This window comes from Hypanus sabinus, chromosome 6 (genome assembly GCF_030144855.1).
Source record: "Hypanus sabinus isolate sHypSab1 chromosome 6, sHypSab1.hap1, whole genome shotgun sequence".
NCBI classification, from domain to species: domain Eukaryota; kingdom Metazoa; phylum Chordata; class Chondrichthyes; order Myliobatiformes; family Dasyatidae; genus Hypanus; species Hypanus sabinus.
Genome location: NC_082711.1, coordinates 55741255 through 55763633, shown reverse-complemented (window position 1 = coordinate 55763633; position 22379 = coordinate 55741255). Strand labels below are relative to the sequence as shown.

General features: G+C 38.0%; 1 protein-coding gene across 1 annotated transcript in view; it reads right to left on the bottom strand.

Annotated features, from left to right (window-relative positions):
• LOC132395483 (uncharacterized) overlaps positions 1-22129 on the bottom strand; it is a 221060-nt gene extending 198931 nt beyond the window's left edge. The window contains exon 1 of the mRNA XM_059972174.1: positions 21873-22129. The gene's annotated coding sequence lies outside the window, so the exon portion shown is untranslated. The remainder of the gene's footprint in view (positions 1-21872) is intronic.
• Between the last annotated feature and the right edge of the window lie 250 nt (positions 22130-22379).

The following is a 22379-nucleotide window of genomic DNA, read 5'->3' as shown; positions in this document are numbered from 1 at the left end:
AAGTGCTTGAGATTTTCTACTGAAAAGCTAAGTCCCATTCTGAGGCTTGTGTTAAAAGCCTGTTCTATCCTTGGGCCTGCTGGCAATCAAGTTACTTCAAGCTCTAAATTGCTCCCAATAAAATGAAATCAATTAATGCAAAAACAATGGAAATGACCAAACAGCTCACCTGTATTTTTTTCTCCCAAAGCTGCACTTCCCTGTGAACTGCTCAACCTGCAGTGTCTAACCTGGGTTTCTTGCAAAACTCCAGATCCTCTCAGGAAATTTGGAGCTTTTATGTTTGCAATTAAGAACATCTCCCCTTGCAAAATAGTCTTACTTTTCTAAATGCATTTAATAAGGAGCCAGTCAACAGTAATGGGAAGTATGCTTTAGCATTGTGCAAATCTGCTTTTACCTCTATGTGCTCCACTAAAATATTTAGCATTTTTATTACATTTGTGTTGGCAGAACCAATTATTCAAAAGTTTTATTTGCTGAATGACCATTTGTTTTATAGGTTCCTATATTGTTTCTTTAACTAATATCACTTAAATATGCGTTTTTCTCATTCCAGACTGTGCTTCGACATGTTTATAATTCAGTGCAAAATGGCAAGTTGTCTTTAATTAACCACTGGAAAGGCAATAAAAAACAATTTGCCAAATTCTTTGCAATTAATTATGTCAGTCCTTCTTTACCCTGTTCATTGTCTGATGCCAAAAATTTATAGTTTAATATCTAAAATGTTATGTATTCATCTAACACCAAGAGTACCTCCTTGCACCTATGTAGCACAAATAGACACCTTCCCTTTTTAAATATATCTGCTGTTTCGTGGATGCATGCATTCTCTTGTTACTTCCTGAACCATGTATTCCAAAGTCTTCCACGCTTTGTGCTGGACTGAAGTAGAACAAGATACCTAAAGTGAGAACCCCTCTTTGTAATTGTGATCTTTTCACTTGAAGTCAATTAAAATCAGTTGGCTGAGTTGGAGCCGATGAGTGGACAAAAAAGTGGAAGAGAATTTTTTTATTAAACTTTTTTTATTGAGTTTTCAAATAATTACAGAAATAAAAGAAAATATTTGAAAAAAAAATACATACCCTACCCCTCCCCTTAACCCCTCCCCCTAACATCCCTATATAAAAAAGAAAGAAAGAATGGAAAAGAAAGAAAGAAAGAAAGAAAGAATGCCTGGATATCGGAAGATCCCCACATGCTCCATGGAGTTCGTAATAACGTTAGTATATATATTTATTTATTTCCCCAAATAACCAATTATTTCATCTTCAGAGCACCTATATATTTAATCCTGTCTTTTGTAAATAAGGGCGCCAAATTTTCAAAAATGTTTCATATTTATCTCTTAAATTGTAAGTAATTTTTTCAAGTGGAATACAGCCATAAATGTCCTTCTTCCAATGATCTATACTTAAGTATGTATCCGATTTCCAGGTAACTGCAATAGCCTTTTTGGCTACTGCCAATGCAATTTTTATAAATTCTTTCTGATATTTATTCAATTTGGGTTTTGGTTTTATCCCTTCAATATCGCTTAGTAAAAATAATATTGGATTATGTGGAAGTTGTGTTCCAATAATTTGTTCCAATAAAACTCTTAAATTTGTCCAAAAAGGTTGAATTTTAGAACAAGACCAAGTAGAATGTAAAAAAGTACCGATATCTTGTTTACATCAGAAACACTGATCGGATAAATTCAGGTTTAATTTATTTATTTTTTGTGGTGTTATATATAATTGATGTAAAAAATTATATTGCACTAATCTTAACTGGACATTTATTGTATTTGTCATACTATCAAGACATAGTCTTGACCAATTTGTTTCTTCAATTTTAATATTCAATTCACTTTCCCATTTTTGTCTTGACTTATGGACTCCTTGTTTAATTGCCTTATTGAATCAAGTTATACATACAAGAAATAAATTTTTTAATCTTTCCTTTTTGAATTAAAATTTCTATTTCATTAGATTTTGGCAATAACATTGTTTGACCTAATTTTTCTCTTAAATAAGCTCTTAGTTGGAAGTAACAAAAAAGAGTATTGTTTGATACTTTATATTTATTCTTTAATTGATCAAATGACATTAATATGCCTCCTTCAAAACAATCTCCTATATATCTAATCCCTTTCTGAAAACAATTATATAAAAGTTGATTATCCATTGTAAAAGGAATAAGTCTATTTTGAATTAAAGATCTCTTTGCTAATAAAGATTTCTTTGTCTCATGATCAACATTTATCTTATTCCATAATTCAATCAAATGTTTTAATATAGGAGATTCTTTTTTTTCCCGTATCCATTTAGATTCCATTTATATATAAAATCTTCTGGTGTATTTTCTCCTATTTTATCTATTTCTATTCTAATCCATGCCGGTCTATCTTTCTCAAAAAAAGATGCAATAAATCTAAGTTGGTTTGCTTTATAATAATACTTAAAATTTGGAAGTTGTAACCCTCCTAGATCAAATTTCCATGTCAATTTTTCCAACGATATTCTTGACACCTTACCTTTCCAAAGAAACTTACTCAGATATTTGTTTAACTCTTGAAAAAACTTCTGTGGTAGTTGTATTGGTAGTGATTGAATTAAGTATTGTAGTCTAGGGAATATATTCATTTTTATGGTATTTACTCTACCTACTAATGTTATTGGTAATACCATCCATTTATCAAAATCTTCTTGAATTTTTTTCAGTAATGGTAAGTAATTTAATTTATATAAGTTCTTTATATCATTATCAACTCTTATACCTAAATATTTTATACCATTTGTCAGCCATCTAAATTGAGTAAGTAATTGACATTGACTATAATCTCCTTTAGTAAGAGGTATTTAATCCCGATTTTATCCTGATTTATTTTATAATCTGATATTTTCCCATATCCTTCTAATCTATAGGATAATTTACACAACGAGTGCAATGGGTTTGTTAAATAAAGCAGAACATCATCAGCAAATAAGTTAATCTTGTATTCTTCCTGATTAACTCTGAAACCCTTAATATCTGGGTCCATTCTAATTAATTCAGCTAATGGTTCTATCACCAACATGAATAAAGCAGGTGATAATGGACAACCTTGCCTAGATGACCTTGTTAGCTGAAATGGTGTTGAAATTTGACCATTTGTCACTACTTTAGCTTTGGGATTAATATTTAAGGTTTTAATCCATTTTATAAAAGATACTCCTAATCCATATTTTTCCAATACTTTAAATAAAAAATCCCATTCCAATCTATCAAATGCTTTTTCTGCATCCAAAGCAACTGCCACACTCATTTCTTCCCTCTTTTGTGCCAAATGAATTATACTAAATAACCAAGTTATATTATCTGCCGAATGAATGTCTGTTTTTAATAAATCCTGTTTGATCCATATGTACTAATTTTGGTAAGTATTTAGATAATCTGTTAGATAAGATTTTTGCTATTATTTTATAATTAGTGTTTAATAAAGAAATAGGTTTATATGATGCTGACTTTAAAAGATCTCTATCTTTTTTTGGCAATACTATTAAAATAGCTGTCGAAAAAGATTCTGGAAGTTTATGCGTTCTTTCCGCTTGATGTATTAACTCCCTAGAAGGAGGAATTAATAAATCTTTAAACTTATTATGAAATTCAGGCGGAAAACCATCTTCTCCTGGAGACTTATTACTTTGAAGTGAGCCTAGGGCTTCTTCGACCTCTTTCAATGTAAAAGGAATATCTAATCCCTTCTGTTCTTCTGTATTTAATTTTGGAAGAGTTATTTGTGATAAAAACCTTTCTATCTTGACATTATCATTTTGTGATTCTGATTTATGCAACTCAGAATAAAAATTCTTAAAAGTTTCATTAATTTCTAAAGGTTTATAAGTAATTTTATTTACTCTTGTTCGAATTGCATTTTTTGTTTTAGAAGTCTGGTCTGTTTTTAACTGCCATGCAAGGACCTTATGTGATCTTTCACCTAGTTCATAATATCTCTGTTTAGTTCTCATAATTGCTTTTTCTGTTCGATATGTCTGGAGTGTATTATATTGTAACTTCTTATTAATAAGTTGTCTTCGTTTTTCTTCTGTCATATTTCTTTGAGATTCTTTTTCTAATTTTGTAATCTCTTTTTCCAATTGATCTATTTCTATCATTTATTCCTTCTTAATTTTGGAAGTATAACATTATCTGACCTCTCAAATATGCCTTCATTGCTTCCCACAATATGAATTTATCATCAACTGAATGTGAATTTGTATCTAAAAAGAACTGAATCTGCTTTTTCATAAAATCGTAAAAATCTTGACATTTTAGTAACATTGAATTAAATCTCCATCTATGAATTGATTCCTCTTTATCTGTCATTATCATTGTCATTATCAAAGGAGAATGATCTGACAATATTCTCGCTTTAGATTCCACATTTTTCACTCTATCTTGAATACTCGTTGATAATAGGAAAAAATCTATCCTTGAATATGTTTTATGTCTATTTGAATAATATGTGTAATCTCTTTCTTTTGGATTAATTCTTCTCCATATATCAATCAAGTGTAAATCTTTCATCAATGATAGAGTTAATTTTACTACTTTTGATTTTGTGACCACCTTTGTTGATCTATCTAAAACTGGATCTAGACAAAAGTTAAAATCTCCACCTATTAATATTTTGTCATGTGCATTAGCCAAATTCAAAAAGACCTCTTGTATAAATTTTACATCATTTTCATTTGGTGCATAAATATTCATAAGAGTCCATAGTTCCAAGAAAACTTGACAATGTATAATTACATATCTCCCCGCCAAATCAATTAATACATTTTGTATTTTAATTGATAAATTTTTATTAACCAAAATTGCAACTCCTCTCACCTTTGAATTAAATGAAGCTGCAATAACATTTCCAACCCAGTCTCTTTTTAATTTCTGATGTTCTTTGTCTGTTAAATGTGTTTCTTGTAAAAAAGCTATATCTGTTTTCATTTTTTTAATGTATGTTAGAATTCTTTTTTCTTTTTACCGGTCCATTAAGCCCATTAACAATAAAACTTTAAAAATTCAGTAAATTAGTCATTATTTTTAATTATGTTACTCCAAACTATAATAATACCTAATCTTTCAACTTTCGTGGTCTCTTGGGAAAACTTTTTAAAATTCTCCATGTTGCTATGTGTGTCCCCACCAATCATCCAGGCAGAAAGATAGAAGAAAAATAGAGTATAAATAAAAAAACAATACACCCCCCTAATAATGTTGTGAAAAAAAGGAACACAACATTACCCCCCTCTGTTGTACGGGTCATGGCAATTGCCATGATTACACATGTGAATCCTGCAGTAACCGATCCAAAGCTCCCCAGCCCCCCCACAACATAGAAAAGTATATATATAAAAGAAGAAAAAAAATACTATTCTCAATTAGTATTTCTGAAATTTTGCTTTTCTCCCCTGTAACTTCCTTAAATGTCCATCACTTCCATTCACTGTCTCTATCTTCATCTTTAATTCATCCCGTTTGGAAGTCTCTATGTGTAATTAGCGAATAGATGCAAGTTTTTGTGCGAACTCCTCCGCTTCTCAATAATCGTTAAAAAATCTTTTTCCCTCCTCCAAAAAAATTATCAGCATTGCTGGGTGGCGCATTATAAATTTATAACCCTTTTCCCATAAGACATTTTTCGCTGGGTTAAATTCCTTCTTTCTCTTCAAAAGGTTATAACTTATCTCAGGATAAAAAAGACCTGCCTTCCCTGCTATCATCTACGGCCCGTTTCTCTTTTTGGCACATTGGGCAGCCGCCTTCAGGATCTTTTCATTACCTTGGTATCTTAAGCATCTTATCAAAATTGATAGTGGATTTTGATCAGCATGAGATCTTGGCCTTAAAGCTCTATGAGCCCTTTTAATCTCAATAAGAGTATCTTCTTTCATTTCCAATTTTTCAAGGATCCATTTTTGAAAAAAATTATTGGATCTTCTCTTTCTATATCTTCTTTGTCCAACAATTTTAATATTGTTTCGTCTACTAAAATTTTCAAGCTTATCAAATTTTTCCATAAATTGTTTTCTTTCTGATGTCCAGGCAGTAATATCATTTTCCATTTTATTCATTCTTTCAACTATGTCTTCCATTGTACTTTCCAAATCTATAATTCTCTTTTCCATTTTTTCCTGTCTTTTTGTCATTTTATCAAACATCATCTCCATATTTGTCATTTTTCTTTTGATTACTTTTAATGCGCCTAATTTACGCATTATTTGCATCAAAGTCTTTTCCATATTTCCAGAAAGACTTTTGCCTCTATCTTTGTCTGATTTTTCCAGAGAATCTGACTCTCTCTCAGATTCACTTTCACTTTCAGTTTCAGTTGTAACTGGGATTTGTAGTTCTGGTTGCTCCCGTTTGCGTATGCTCCTTCCTTCACGTTTGCACAGTTCTCGTTGATCTTTTCCTTTAGAAATGGTCGATGTTGCTGCAGTTTCCTGTTCTGTATCGCCGGTGGTATAATGTACCTGAGTCCACGGTTCTTTGGCAGAAGTGGGCCTTGATTCTGTTCCAACTTGCGTTGCCTTCACGGTACTAGTTTTCTTCATCTTCTGTTTGTGAGGCTTAACTTGAAACAATCCGGAGTAGTTTATAAATAACTTTTAGGAAGTATTGACTAACTTTTCTTCACTTAGTCATTCATTTATTGATTTTTTATGGGAGAGCTGGGTTCCAGCGTCTCGATCCTACATCATCCCGTGACGTCCCCAAAAGTGGAAGAGAATTTGAGGTGGATTTTAAAGTACTAGTGCTGGGAAAAATAACAGATGAATATTTATACCTTAGAGACACAAGAGATTGCAGATGTTAGAATCTGCACTTCAGGGAAGGAGAGAAGACTCTGAATGCCATTGTGGACAGATTAAGAGGTACAGCTGGGTGTTGCCGGCATCTGTCTATCATCCCCCCACTAACATTGACCAATCACCTACCAGCACTTACTTCCATCCACTTCTTTTTATATACATCTCCCCTCTTTCTTTCCAGTCCAGATGAAAGGTCACAACCTAAGATGCTGATTGTTGATTTTCCTCCATAGCTGCTGCTCAACCTGCTGAATTTCTCTGGTGCTTTGCACATCGCTTCAGTTTCTGGCAGCTGCAGTCTCTTGTACCTCTTCAATAGTGCATTCCTTACCTGGTGCTAGGTCAGGATGAGTCAGAGCTGCAGCAGGAATTCTAAAAAGGGGTAAAACATCCAGAGGTTAAAGTTCAGATTGGACCTCATGACCTAGGTTTCAAAATAAAATGATAAGGTCCTGCAATAAGTATTTAAAGGGTTAGACTATAGATCAAAGTGCAAAATGCCCATTATTATCATCTCTGGATTATTTGTGTTTCTATGTGCTCATGAATAAAGAAATAGGTGGTTAAACCAGATGGAGACTCAAGAAACCTCAGGTGCTGGAATCCAGAGCAAAATAAACCAAATTGCTGGAAGAAACTACAGAATGAAACACCTTCCATCGGGCGGAGGGATGAGGGATAGTGATTGTATCTGCATCAGAGTTTGGATGTCTGGAGAGGGTGGATATGAGAAAGGGACAGAGAGGGAATACATGACATAAGGGTTACTCAAAATTGGAAAACCCATTGCTCATTCCATCGAGTTGTAGACCAACTAGGCAGAATATGAGGTGTTGCTCTAGTTTGTTGGATCTCACTCTGACAATGGAGAAGGCTGAGAACAGACAGGTGGAAATGGGAGTGGAATTGAAATGACAAGATGCTGGGCAGGTGGGATGGCCATGGTGGAGAGAGAGTAGGTGTTCTATAAATAAGTGTTCAATTCTGTGCTTGATATTGCCAGTGTAAAGGAGGCTACATTAGAGGTACTGAATGCAGATGATATTCGAGGAGGAGACCATCAAACTTTACTTCACCTGAAAGATCTGTTTGGTTCTTTGGATCACGATAACAGTGCAAGAGCAAGTGTTGCACATCCTGTGATTACAGGCAAAATTTCCAGGAGTCGGGGGGGTTGAGTGGAGAGGGATAAGTATACAAGGGAACACAAGAGGGAATGTCCCTGCAAAAGACAGAAAGTGGTAGGAAGGGAAAGATATGGCTCATGGTAGAATCCCATTACAATAAGCAGAAATGACAAAGGGTGACATGTTAGATTGTTGGACAGGTGAGTGAAATGTGATGATTAAGGGAACTTTATCTCAGTTTTCTGTTTGGAAGGAGGAGTGAGAGCAGGTCTGAGAAATGGATTAATTGTAAGTGAATTTGTTCAAGATAAGAACATGTTCATCCAGATAATTGAGAATGATGGTTGTGGGAAACTGGTTAGATCTTCATTACAGAAAGAAGCAGAAAGATTTAGGATATTCCTAATAGAGGACTGGAGTGTACAAAGACAGATGCAATGCGTGCCAAGAAGAGTATTGTCTACGGAACCTGAGATGACTGCCTACTTGGTGCAGCAAGATGGCTGAGTTAAAAAAAAAGGTGCGCTATATTTCTGTTTGGAAAGAGGACAGAGATAATTGACCATATGATACAGGAGCAGAATTAGGCCATTTTGGCCCATTGAGTTTGTTGCTTTATTTCATCATGGCTGACCATTTCTCTCTCAGCCCCAATATCCTGCCTTGTCCCTGAATCCTTTCTTTCCCAGTCTAATCAAGGATCTATCAATCTCTACCTTAAGTGTACTCAATGACTTGGCCTACACAGCCACATGTGGGAATTAATTCCACAGATTCACCACAATCTGGCTAAAGAAATTCCTCTTCATCTCCATTCTAAAAGAACATACCTCTATTCGGAGGCAAAGTCCTCTGTTATTACGCTCCTTCATCATAGAAAACATCCTCTCCACATCCACTCTATCGAGGAATATCAGCATTCGATAAGATTCAATGAGATCATCTCTCATTCTTCTAAATTCCAGTTGAGTACAGACCTAGAGTCATGAAATACTCATCATTTCCATCAGACACTGAGCCATCAATGCCTTTCAATCCTCTCATAACTCTGTAAATCCACTTAAACCACTGTAACACTGATCCATCTGACTTTAGATTCTCCTTTTTAATTTGCAGGATGAATGCCTCCATGTTGTGATCACTGTTCTCTAAGGGTTCCATTATTTTAACCTTTCTAATCAATTCCAATTCACAAGCCCAATCCAGAATAGCTGTTCCCCAAGTGAGCTCAATCACAATCTGCTCTAAATAGCTATCTCATATGCATTCTACACATTCTCCCTCTTGCGATGCAGCACCAATCTGATTTTCCCAATCTACTTGCATATTGGAATCCACCAAGACTATCCTAACATTGCCCTTTTGACAAGCATTTTCTATATCTTTTGTAATTGTTAATGTTAGTTACTGTTCTGAGGATTATATACAACCCCTATCAGACTTCTTTTAACCTTGAAGTTTCTTAGCTGTACCTAGAACAATTCATCATCTTCCGATTCTGTATCATCTCTTTCTAAAGGATTTGATTTAACTTTTTACCAATAGAGTCACTCGACCACCTCCCCACCTCTGCCTATCTGCCTGTCTTTTCAATACAAAATGTATTCTTGGATGTTAAGCTCCCAGCTAAAATCTTCTTTCAGCCAAGATTCAGTGATGCCAATCTGTAACTGTGCTACATGTTAATCTGCCTTATTCCATAAACTGTATACATTCAAATATGGTACAACATTTCAGTTAGGTATTTATTGTCCTTTTTGATTTTGTCCCCCATTTAATTGGAACTCATCCCATTGACTGCTATTTTGCCTATCATCATCCTCTCCTTGCTAGCAATCTCATTATACACTGCCTCTGTTTGTAAAAGAAGACTACTCCATCCTCAGATCTTCCACTCCAGTTCCTCCCCCCTGCCAAATTAGTTTAATGCCCTTGAACAGTTCTATGAAACCTGCTCACAAAGATATTGGTCCCCTTCATGTTCAGGAGTAACCTCCTCCCTTTTGTTCAGGACGTACCTTCCCCAGAAGAGATCCTAATGAAATCTGAACCCCTGCCCTCTGCACTAGTTCCTCAGACACACATCCATCTGCCATATCATCCTAATTTACCTTCATTGGCACGTGGCACCGGCAGCAACCCAGAGACTACTACCCTGGAAGTCCTTCTGTTCAGCTTTCTACCTAGCTCCCTAAAATATCTCTTCAGGACCACCTCACCTTTTCTACCTACAGTATGTCATTGATGCCAATATGTACCAAGACTTTGGGCTGCTCACCCTCCCACTTCAGAATGCCATGGACCCGATAGGAGACATCCCTGACTCTGGCATCTGGGAGGCACATACCATCCGGGTGTCTCTTTCACATCCACAGGATCTTGTCTCTGTTCCTCTAATTATGGAATCTCCTATCACTACTACAGTCCTCTTCACCTCTCTTCTCTGCTGAGCCACAGCACCAGACTCAGTTTCCGAGACCTGGTCACTGTGGCTCTTCTCCTGCACACCACCACCACCCCGAAGTAGGTCAACCCTCTTGTGCTCCCATTCATTTAATGGGTTTAGTTTGAGTTTCAAAAAAAGCATAGCATGCTTTTTTTTTAATCTTCAGAAAGGTAGAAAGATGGTTGAGTTAAAATAAAGGCAGAAAACAGATGAAATTCACAGGTTCAGAACAGTGAGTACCGGGTGATAATAATAGTAATTTTTTTTTGAAAAGCAGAAATTGCTGGTTAGATGAAAAGATAGAATCATTCAATTGTGCAAAATGTAACTGGTGTCATATACTGAATGCATTGAGCAGTATTTCAAAGCAAATGAAATGGCCAATGAAAAGTGTGAGAGTTACTGAGTGTAATAGAAGAAAAACATACTGTTTGCTTAGAAGTTTAACTGCTCTGACCAAACCAGCTGAAATGAGTTTTGCTGATATCACGGATGTAATACAGGGATATTTAGAACCATTGCTGATTGCAGAATGCTTTAGGTTTCATATAAAGAATCTAAAGGAAAGGAAGCCCATTGCAGCATACATGGCTGAATTGAAGTAATACGCTGAGCATTGTCAGTTCAGTGATCATTTTAATAATGCTCTGAGAGATTGTTTATTTTGTAGAATCTTTCAAGAAAGAATTCAAAAATTGTCTCTAATGGATCCACAACTCACATTCAAAAGAACAGTTGAGTTCACTATATCAAAGAAAACAGCAGACAGATACACTTGAGTTGACGTCAGGAATGTAAGTGAGCATGAACAAAATTGCAGCAACTAAACAGAAATCTGCCTGGCTGAACAAATTACGCTGCTGCTGTGGCAGTGGCCTACATACAGCAGACCAATGTGGGACAAAGGGCATCACTTGCAGAAAATGCAGCAAATTAGGATATGTACCATCAGCATGTCAGGTTGACAACAATAAATGTATTGCATAGGGAAGAGAAAAGGATATAAGAAAGCTAAAGTGCTGTTTCAGAAAAGAAGGATCTAAACTGCTTGCTGTTGATAAAATATCTGATAATGATGAGAGTCAAACAAAACTGAGTAGCATTGAGATTTACAATGGGAAAGCTAACAGGAAACAATTAATATGGCTTACACCAGAAGTGAACAGTAAATTAATTAAAATAGAGTTGGACACTAGCTCAGCTCCTTCAGCATTGCAGAAAATGAGTTTGAATGGCGTTTTAAAGATATTGAACTAGAGCCTGCAGATATCCAAGAAAGAACTAAAACTGGAGAAAAGATCATTCCTGTTGGAATGACATTAATATATTACATACCAACAGCAATAGATATGAAAATTGAGTCTTTTTTTATAAATAAACAACAAAATTTATTAACCTCTACTTAAAAACATAGGAAAATAAACAAACGACTAACTTAAATGGAAGTTAACAGTGTTATGCATCTATAGCTATCCAATAGTTGAACTGAGAGACAATTCTTAACAGATCTTACTCAAACATAATCTTAAACTGGTAATTTAAGAAGTCCAAGTGATTCATAAAGTAAGTGAGGTGAGAGACTTCCTGAACAAGTGATGATCGATGCTTGAAACTGTTGATGCAGATCCCAGCCAAGAAATGCCTTTTCCGAAGAGATCACGAAGAATAAGATTTCTCAGAGTAACTGACCATTCTCCGGAGGTGGTCACCACACAACACCTGAGACCATGCAGGGGGTAACCAAAAGTGTGTGCCACAATCCACATCAATCACGTTCAAGACACACAGAATGCCGTTGATTTCTACCCAATTCTTTGGGTTCAGATGAAACTGGCAATTCTTCATTCTCTTTCTTGACTCTCTCTCTACTTCTATGATTGCATAACCACCGACTGTGACTCCCCAACAAAACAACTATGCAACAAGCTGTGGTCTCCCCTTTTATACCGATCGAAACATGCCATCACATGACATCACATCACCCCACTATCATGACAATTACATCATGCCAATATCACGAGATAATTACATCATGCTCACGAGAAACTCACGGGACAGGTAACATCTCCTCCCAACAAAAGAAAACTTTGATCTATCAAGAGCAAAATTATAACTAAAATTTACAAAATATACAAATGCATAAAATTTACTAAATGCACAATACACATACAATTATCATACAGCACCCTACAAACTAATATAACATATGGTCGGAGTTCAAATATCAAAGTTCCACTCCATTAAAAAAAATTATACTGCAAGTTGAATGTCTGGACAGACAGTCGGCAATTACATTATCTTTGCCTTTAATGTACATTATTAAGAGATCATATTCCTGTAAAATTAAACTCCAATTAAGCAACCTTCTATTTTTGTTTTTCAGTTTACTTAGAAATACCAATAGGTTATGATCAGTGTAAACCATGAGTGGTTTCTGATTTGCACCAACATATACATCAAAATGTTGCAGAGCCAAAATAAGAGATAATAATTCCTTTTCTATGTTGAATAATTTCTTTGAGGGCCATTAAACTTCTTAGGAAAGTAGGCCGCAGGATGGTCAACATAATCATAATTATCCCTTTGCAGTAACACTGCTCCTGCAGCCTCGTCACTGGCATCCACAGTTAGGGAAAATGGCTTCTCAAAGTCAGCTGACCTGAACATAGGTTGGTGACATAGGATAGCTTTCAATTTATCAAAAGTCTCCTGACACTGCTCTTTGCAAACAAACCTCTCACCTTTCTTCAGGAGGTTAGTGAATGGAAGGTCAATCTCGGCAAAGTTCTTACAGAACTTGTGGTACTATCTTACCATTCCAAAGAACCTTCTGAGTGCCTTTTAACCAGTTGGAGTGGGAACCTACAAAATTGCCTGAACTTTTTCATGAAGAGGAGCCATCCTGCCTTGAACCACAACATTACCAAGATATGTCACAGTGGCATGGCCAAATTCACTTTTAGATAAATTAACAGATTGGTTTCTGAAATCCTTTCAAACGGGTTTTCCACTGCAGAGGTATGTGCTTCCCAAGTGTCATTCCCTGTGACTAAATCATCAATATAGGCATCTGTATGTTTTAACCCTTGAATTACAGAATGAATCATTCTCTGGAAGGTTCCTGGAGCATTCTTCATTCCAAATGGCAGAACATTGTGTTCATATAACACAGATTGTATTACAAATGCCAAATTTTTTTACCTTTATCCATCAGTGGAACACACCAATACACTTTTAACAGATCGATCTTTGAAAGAAACATAGCTTTTCCAACCATACATTCATCTACCCTACGGATTGGAGACGCATCAGTTTTTCTAACAGCATTCACATTTCTGTAATCAGTACAAATCCGAATACTACCATCTGGTTTAGGCACCATGACACAAGGAGAACTCCAATCCGAAGTAGAGGGTCTAATAATCTCAGTTTCAAACCTAAATTCTATCTCATGTTCAGAAATTCTACATTTTCCATGTCCATTCAATATGGATGTTGCTTAATTGGTTTGACATTTCCAACATCTACATCATGTGAGGCTACTGTGGTTCTTTTTGGAATGTCTGAAAATAAATCCCTAAATTTCATAATTAACTGCTTCATTTGCTGCCACTGCTGTGGCTGTAGATCAGCCAATTTCTCATCAATATTTCCCAAAATTGTTGAATTTGGTAGTCTGGCAGAAATAGCCTCAGATGTATCAGCTACCAAGTTCCCAGGCAGATCAGGCACATTGTTATTGATGACAACAGTCATAGTGGCAGACTGTTTTTCATAATGTGGTTTTATCATGTTTACATGGAAAAACTGCATTGGCCTTCATCGATCTGGTATTTGTACTACATAGTCCACATTTTTGGCAATGGGCCAACACAATCTACAATAACTTTTGAACACGGTTCACCAACTGCTACAACCTGACAAATATGACAAGTTTGGCAAAACGTTGCTACATCTTTCCTCAACTCAGTCCAGTAGAAGTGTTTATAAACCTTGTTCGCTATTTTGTTCACACCAAAATGGGCAGCCAAGGGTATACTAGGAGCGAAAGTTAAAATCTCATTCCTATAGACTTTAGGAACTACTACCTGGTGAGCAACTGCCTATTCCTCAATTGTCAGAAGCTCAGGTGGTCTCCACTTCCTCATTAACACTCCACTCTTGAAATAATACCCTACAGGTACTTTCTCAATTTCACTATCTGGAAGAGCATTCTCTCTTAAGGTGGCATTTTCAGGATCTCTGCTCTGCTCCACTATAATCTCCTTGCTAGACAAAGACAACTAATTATGGTCAGACTTACAACAAGGATCTTGATTAAATAATGAAGGTAGAAAAGTTAGTGACAAATCATCAAAACATGAATCCTGATTTGAGCTGTTGTGGGTAGCAGACCCATGCTGCACAGAACCATCTGCCTTGGCAGACTTTTTGGCCGTTGCTCGGGTTACTGCACAGGAGGGATACATGTTAGAATCCATCTTTGGATCATCAGTGATGGGCTTAGTGGTTAGCTGCACAGCAGGAACAACTTTTCCATCTGCTAGGTCATTCCCTAACATAAAGAAACACCATCCACTGGTAAACTGGGTCGTAGTCTATTTTAACTGTTCTTGAAACAAACCCTGACTTTAAAACTTCTTTGTGCAGAGGTACAGACATAAGGTTGCCCCCAATACCTCATATAAGCATTACCTCATCAGTGTCAGTCTCATCACTAAACTTTAGAACACTGTCTAAAATAAGTGACTGAGAAGCCCAAGTCTCCTGACATGAAATGATCGAATCTCTTCCTAGCTCAGTCTGTTGCAAGGGGATGTTGTGAGCAGACCCAAATGAAAGACCCAGACCCTGAAATACTTGTAGCTGGACAAAGATTATCAATAATGCAAGGGTAGTCAGGAAGCAAGGGTTGATCAGAGGGAAATTAAGGAGAGAACAAAGCAGAAGCAGGAGGAAATGAAGCTAGACACAGACGCAGTCCCTGGACTAGACAGAGACACAGGACCTGGCAAAGACTTGGACTTGGAACACGGGACCTGGACGAGGAGCTTGGAAGTTGGAGCCCAGATGTAGGTTTTATCTCCGAAGTTGTTCCACTCCACACATGAAGTATCTCCGACAATGATCTCCAACGAATATCCTTCCAACGCAAGTGGTATCACACCCAAATTCAGCTACAGAACATCTCAAAGTGATGGCCACAGGATATTCAAACAAAATCCATTTATGGATTATCACCAACAGTAGATTATCACAAAAGGGACCATCTTCAAGAGAACCACCACCCCAGCAAGTGTTGTCATACCGGCAGATTCCACAAGGTTACCCCAAACACACAATGTGATAGCCACTTATCTAGTTCCAGGACATATGAATTAACTCCAACAGTGATTTGCCACAGGGGTGCCTTTCTTCAGTGAACTACCACACCCAGACAAAGGGTAAACACACACGTGGTATTCACAAAGGATTTCCTCTCACCAGAAAACCCACTCCGGTGGATTAACTAAGTGACAATCACACTTCCATAGCCTAATGGAAACAAACACACCCTTATGGGCTACTTAGAGAGAGTCCAAACAGTGATCTCTTTGTCACTAGGTTTCTTCTGTTCCAAACCTTCCTCTCCTCTCTTCTTTTCCTGCAAACTTATTCTAGTTGCAGAACTTGTGAGAGTCATTTATTAATACTCTGGATCGATCTTAACTCACCTCTTTTGGGCTACTGAAAGTTCTAACCAGCGACCAACTCATTGGAGTCTTCCATTGACCAAATCTATCTTGACTCTAACTGTGAGTCTTTCATGAGTTTCATGTCTGTAAGAGGAATTATCTGACCTTGCTTATTCAAAACATGCTACCACTTGTATAAACAATCGCTGCTCACCATAGCAACCCTGCAATTCTGCAGTCAGTAGAAATCCAAAAAAGCAAGAATTAGTCTCAATTCTTTCGGCATTTTAAAGTGACAGACCACAGAAAAAATTATCCCTAGGTGTACATAACAGATTGGACTTGACACTTGACTGGGACTGGGAACACCAAGCCTTGACTTGGACTGGACTGGGAACATGAAACACTGAGCCGGGACACCTCCTTGGATACAGGTCATGGGGCTGGGACTCCTCTTAAACACAGAACACAGAGTCAGGACCCCTCCTTGGGTACAGGACATAGGGCCGAGTCTCATCTTATACACAGAAAACAAAGAGACAAATCTCCACTCAAGGTAGCGGCAAATGACCAGACCTACCCAGCAGAGGCGAGGACACAAAGAGACAGTTCCCAACTCAAAGTAGCAGCAAATGGCCGTACCTACCTAGTGAAGGTGAGGACATGAAGAGATAAGACCACACCATGATATCCTGTTCCTTATCTGGATGCTACAAGGCTCCAGTCTCACTCCAGCGAGTTCACTTGATGGGGATTCTGACAAAGTCACAGACGGGAATGGTCCAGCAAGGAATCACTGGTCCCCAGAGCTATATATGTTGCCAGCCCAAAATGAGAATCAGATGCTTCAATTAAGGCATGCAACGGAACCAGGGAAAAATGGAATGACCAGAGTACGGAATCCACGGACCGGACCATGAACCAGAATGTGGACATCACGGACCAGACTGCGACAATACCCTCCCCTCTATGGGAGCCTCTTGGTGACCTACAGGCTTGCCTGGATTATCGGCGACATGGGGGGGGGGTGTGGGGGAGTGATTTCAACAACAGGGGACCTTGGAGGGTGAGAGTTTAACTACAGTGTCTGTGTTGCAGTGTGCATGTCTGACTTGGCCGTTCACATAGAGTCTGTGTGTCAAATTAAAGACACAGACTCTGAAGTAATAGGAGCTGGATAAATATTATCAATAATGCAAGGGAAGTTGGGAAACAAGGATTGATCAGAGGGAAATCCAGGGAGAGCAAAGCAAAAGTGGAAAGAAATGAAGCTGGATATGGACACAGGTGCTGGACTAGGCAGAGACACAGGACCTGGACTAGGACTTGGACTTGGAGTACGGGGCCTGGATGAGGAATTTGGAACTATGAGCCTGAACAGGGACTCGGGACCAGGGGACTGGACAGGGACTCCGGACCTGGATCTTGGCAAGAACTCAGGTCTTGGATCAGACTTGACACTCGACAGGGACTGGAACACAAAGCCTTGACTTGGACTGGACTGGGAACACCAAGCCTTGACTTGGACTGGATTGGAACATGAAACACAGAGCCGGGACCCCTGACTGGGTACAGGACATAGGGCTGGGACTCTTCTTATACACAGAACATGAAGAGACAAATCTCCAGTTAAGGCAGCAGCAAAAGATCACATCTCCCTAGCGAAAGCAAGGCCATGAAGCTGCAAGACCACACTACAATAGACTGTTCCTTATCTTGTCGCGACAAGGCTCCAGTCTCACTCCGGCAGGTTAACTTGACAGGAATCCTGAAGAAGTCGCAGACGAGGTAACTCACAGGGTTCTGATAGGAATGGTCCAGCAAGGAATCACTGATCCCCAGAGCTATTTATGTTGCCAGCCTGAAACAGCAATCAGGTGCCTCAATTATTGCATCCAACAGAACAAGGGAAAAATGGAATATAGAGAGTATAGTATCCACAGACTGGACCATGAACCAGAATACAGATTTCATGGACTGGACCGTTACATGGTCAGATCTTGACAGAGCTTCCTTCGAATGTCTGAACCCTACCGGTTTATGGGTGTTTCAAAGTTTTTCACACAGGCACCTGGAACTGCCTCCTTTTCCTTCTTCAGACAGAAACAGTTAGCCATAACATGACCAGATTTCCTACAATAGTGACAAATAGGACCAAAATGTTTTTCCTTCACCTGTGCCCCTTCATACTTACCTTTAACACTTGCTTCTGATTTAATTTCTGGTTTACCCTGACTATCCATGCTACTCTTTTGGAAAGTTTTACTTGGAGTAATCTTACTCTTGTGGGTTCGAGCATACTCATCTGCTAATTTAGCAGACTCTCACAATGTGGCAGTGTCCCTTTCATCCAAATATGCCTTTATGTCCTTAGGGATGCACCTTTTAAATTCCTCAATTAAAAATAACTCTTTCAAGTTGTCATAACCTCCATTCACATTTATAGATGAGCACCATTGCTCCAAACACACAGATATGTCATAAGCAAATTCCACATAAGTCTGCTTCACAGCTTTCTTCAGACTTCTAAATCTTTGTCTATTACCTTCAGGAACAAATTCATAAGCTTTACACAGTATCATAACCAGCTGCCTGTTCACCAGCTAAGGCCATATAAACCTGTTGTCCTTTACCTCTAAAGACACTTTGTAAAAGGACAAACAAGCCCTCTTTCAGCCACTGTGAACTCAGAGCAACTTTCTCAAAATATTGGAAGTATTTATCCACTTCTGCCTCATTAAATGGAGGAACCAATTTAACTTCCTAACTAGCAATAAATGGTACAACCGGTTTCCTAGAACTATAAGCTGGATTCTCGAGCCTCATCTTCTGCATCTGTAACTCAAATTGCCTCTGTTCCTCTGCTTCTTCCCTCTGTTCCTCTGCTTCATCTCTCTGTTTATCTGCTTCTTCCCTCTGTTTATCTGCTTCTCTCCTCTGTTTATCAGCTTCTCTGGCATCAAACTGCCTCTGTCTTTCTTTATTCTCTAATCTTATTTGTTCCAGTCGTAAATGGATCTCCTCTTCACTTACAGGAAATTTCTCTATCATCTTCTCATCAAAGTCCCCCTTAGATATATAGTACTCAGCTATTTTCCTCTGAACCTCTGGCCTTGACATAGCCGGCTTTATCTCTGTAAGCTCCAGCTCTTTAGGACTTTCCAGTACCACACCCCTTTTGACTTTTGCTAATACCTCAGGAGTTGGTGGTGCCAGAAAGAATTTAACATCCATTGCTGCTGATTTCCACACACAAACAAATCAAACAAAAAGAATCAGGTATTTTCCTTTTCTCAATCAGATCAATAATTAAACAATCAATTAAGATCCAAATATGTTCATATCCTGGATGAGCCCCCAATATTTTTAATGCACCAGCAACAATAGATATGAAATTGAGTCGAGTTTTTATAAATAAACAATGAAATTCATTAACCTCTACTCAAAAACATCAAAAAGTTTAAAAAAAGACTGATTTAAATGGAAGTTAACAGTGTTATGCATCTATAGCCATCAAACAGTCGAACTTCGAGACAATCCTTAACATATCTTACTCAAGCACAGTATTAAAGTGGTAGTTTAATAAGTCCATATGATTCATAATGTAAGTGAGAGGAGAGACTTCCCAAACCAGTTATGATGGATGCTTGAAGAAAAGACAAAACTGTTGACGCAGATCCCAGCTGAGAAATGCCTTTTCCGAAGAGATCCCAAGGAATAACATTTCTCAAAGTAACTGACCTTTCGCCAGAGGTGGTCACCACACAACACCCAGGACCACGCAGGGGCTAACCAAAAATGTGTGCCACAATCCACGTCAATCACTTGAGACACACAGAATGCTGTTGATATCTACCCAATTCTTAGGGTTTGTATGAAACTGGTAATTCTTCACTCTCTCTCTCGACTCTCTCCTTCTACGATTACATAACCACTGACTGTAACTCTCAACAAAACAACTACGCAACAAACTACAGTCTCCTTTTTATACTGGCTGGAGCATGCCATCACGTGACATCACATCACCCTACTGTCATGAGACAATTACGTCATGCTCACCAGAAACTCACGGGGCAGGTGACACCGTAAACTCCTAAGGAAGTAGAGGCACTGCTGTGCTTTCTTTCCAATTGCACTTGCATGCTGGGTGCGGGATTGCTCCTCTGAAATAGTAACACCCAGGAATCTAAAGATGCCAACCCTCTCTACCTCTGACCCTATGGTAAGGACTGGCTCATGGATCTCTGGTTTCCTTCTTCTGAAGTCTATAATCAGCTCCTTGATCCTGATGACATCGAGTGAGAGATTGTTGTTACAAAACCACTCTGTCAAATTTTTAATCCCCCTCCTGCATGCTGATTCATCACCACCTTTGATGCTGCCCTCAACAGTGGTGTCATCAGCAAACTTGAGTATGGTATTGGAGCTGTAGTTAGCCCAACAGTCATAGGTGTAAAGCCAGTAGACACAGGGGGTTAAGCATGCAGTCCTGGTTTAATAAGAGAATAATCCAGTGAACTAAACCAACCTTTACAAGGTCAAGATGCACAAACTAGAAGAAGAAAAATGAAGAAGGGGGGAAGTATCTAGAGCTGTCAGAACCACTTCCTGTAGCCTCAGAGTCAACTCGTACAACCACTTCAGTGGAGACCACAGTACCTGAGAATGTTTCACAACCACAAGTCTCACAGGCCAAGCACTTGTCAGGAAAGGCATTAACCCGCAAGAGTAAGAAATCCTCCATGGCAATTAAATCGTTAGGCCGAAATGGGACAATTTAAAATTGACTATGCTGTCTGGTTGTCTGGATGTCTATGGATGTCTGGTTATGATGGTGCTGGTGAAGCACACGACAACTTGCTGCAGCAAACAAAATGGCTAACTACTTTATTAATCACACTTTTTCTCGGAACCTCACTGATTCTAACTAAAAAGGAATTTGACTTTAATTTGCTATCTGAGATTAGGCACATAAAACAGTCTGTTGGAATTTTGAACTTTTCTTACTCATGTAAGTATTTTATAACCATATAAACCATATCACAATTACAGCATGGAAACAGACCATCTTGGCCCTTCTAGTCCGTGCCAACACTTACACTCACCTAGTCCCACTGGTCCGCACTCAGCCCATAACCCTCCATTCCTTTCCTATCCATATACCTATCCAATTTTACTTTAAATGACAATACCGAACCTGTCTCTACCACTTCTACTGGAAGCTCATTCCACACAGCTACCACTCTCTGAGTAAAGAAATTCCCCCTCATGTTACCCTTAAACTTTTGCCCCCTAACTCTCAAATCATGTCCTCTTGTTTGAATCTCCCCTGCTCTCAATGGAAAAAGCTTATCCATGTCAATCTGATCTATCCCCTCTGTAACGTTCTCCTTCGCGTGTCACGAACGCCGAATTTAACGTCGAGATAAACCAGTTAATAAGAACCAGATCGCAGTAAGATTAACCATTTACTGTTCACTCTTCACATTAACATATGGTGAAAACTGTTGATAAAACAATACAAGATTGATACAGTATTTGTTCCTTCCTTAATATCACATTTCAAGTGTAAATACTTGCAAAGGTGACTATAACTACATTACACTAAGGTGCAGTATACAGGGAGAGTTTACCTGCTCCATTGACTACTTTAAATACACTTCCATGCAAACTATCCACGACTCTTTAACTAACGAAAGCATAAACATTATCTACCGTCGTTACTTCTAACAGGATCGGCATTAACATCTTAGTTCAATATATCGATTATCTATTAACTTACAGCGTTGCTCTCACTGTGATTTCTCATGCCTGCAAAACTACTTCTGCTCAGGTGTGCCTCGTGGTAAGCCCCCACCCTCGTGCTAATTTCAAACTGGTATTTTCCCACAAGACGCGGCGAAACCGGATGTGACGTCATCGCATGCCGATATATTTTACATGCAATGAATATACTTTAAACACTTCTAATTCTAACTAGAAAATACTATTGAATGAATTACTAAGCGAAAATATTATAAACTAAATAACTGTCGTAAAGACAGCACACCCTCATTATTTTAAATACTTCTATCAAGACCCTCTCAACCTTCTACCCTCCAAAGAATAAAGACCTAACTTGTTCAACCTTTCCCTGTAACTTAGGTGCTGAAACCCAGGTACCATTCTAGTAAATCTTCTCTCTACTCTCTCTATTTTGTCCATATCTTTCCTATAATTCGGTGACCAGAACTGTACACAAAATATATATTGTATATTTGTATATGTTGTTATTTTTTAATCACAAAAC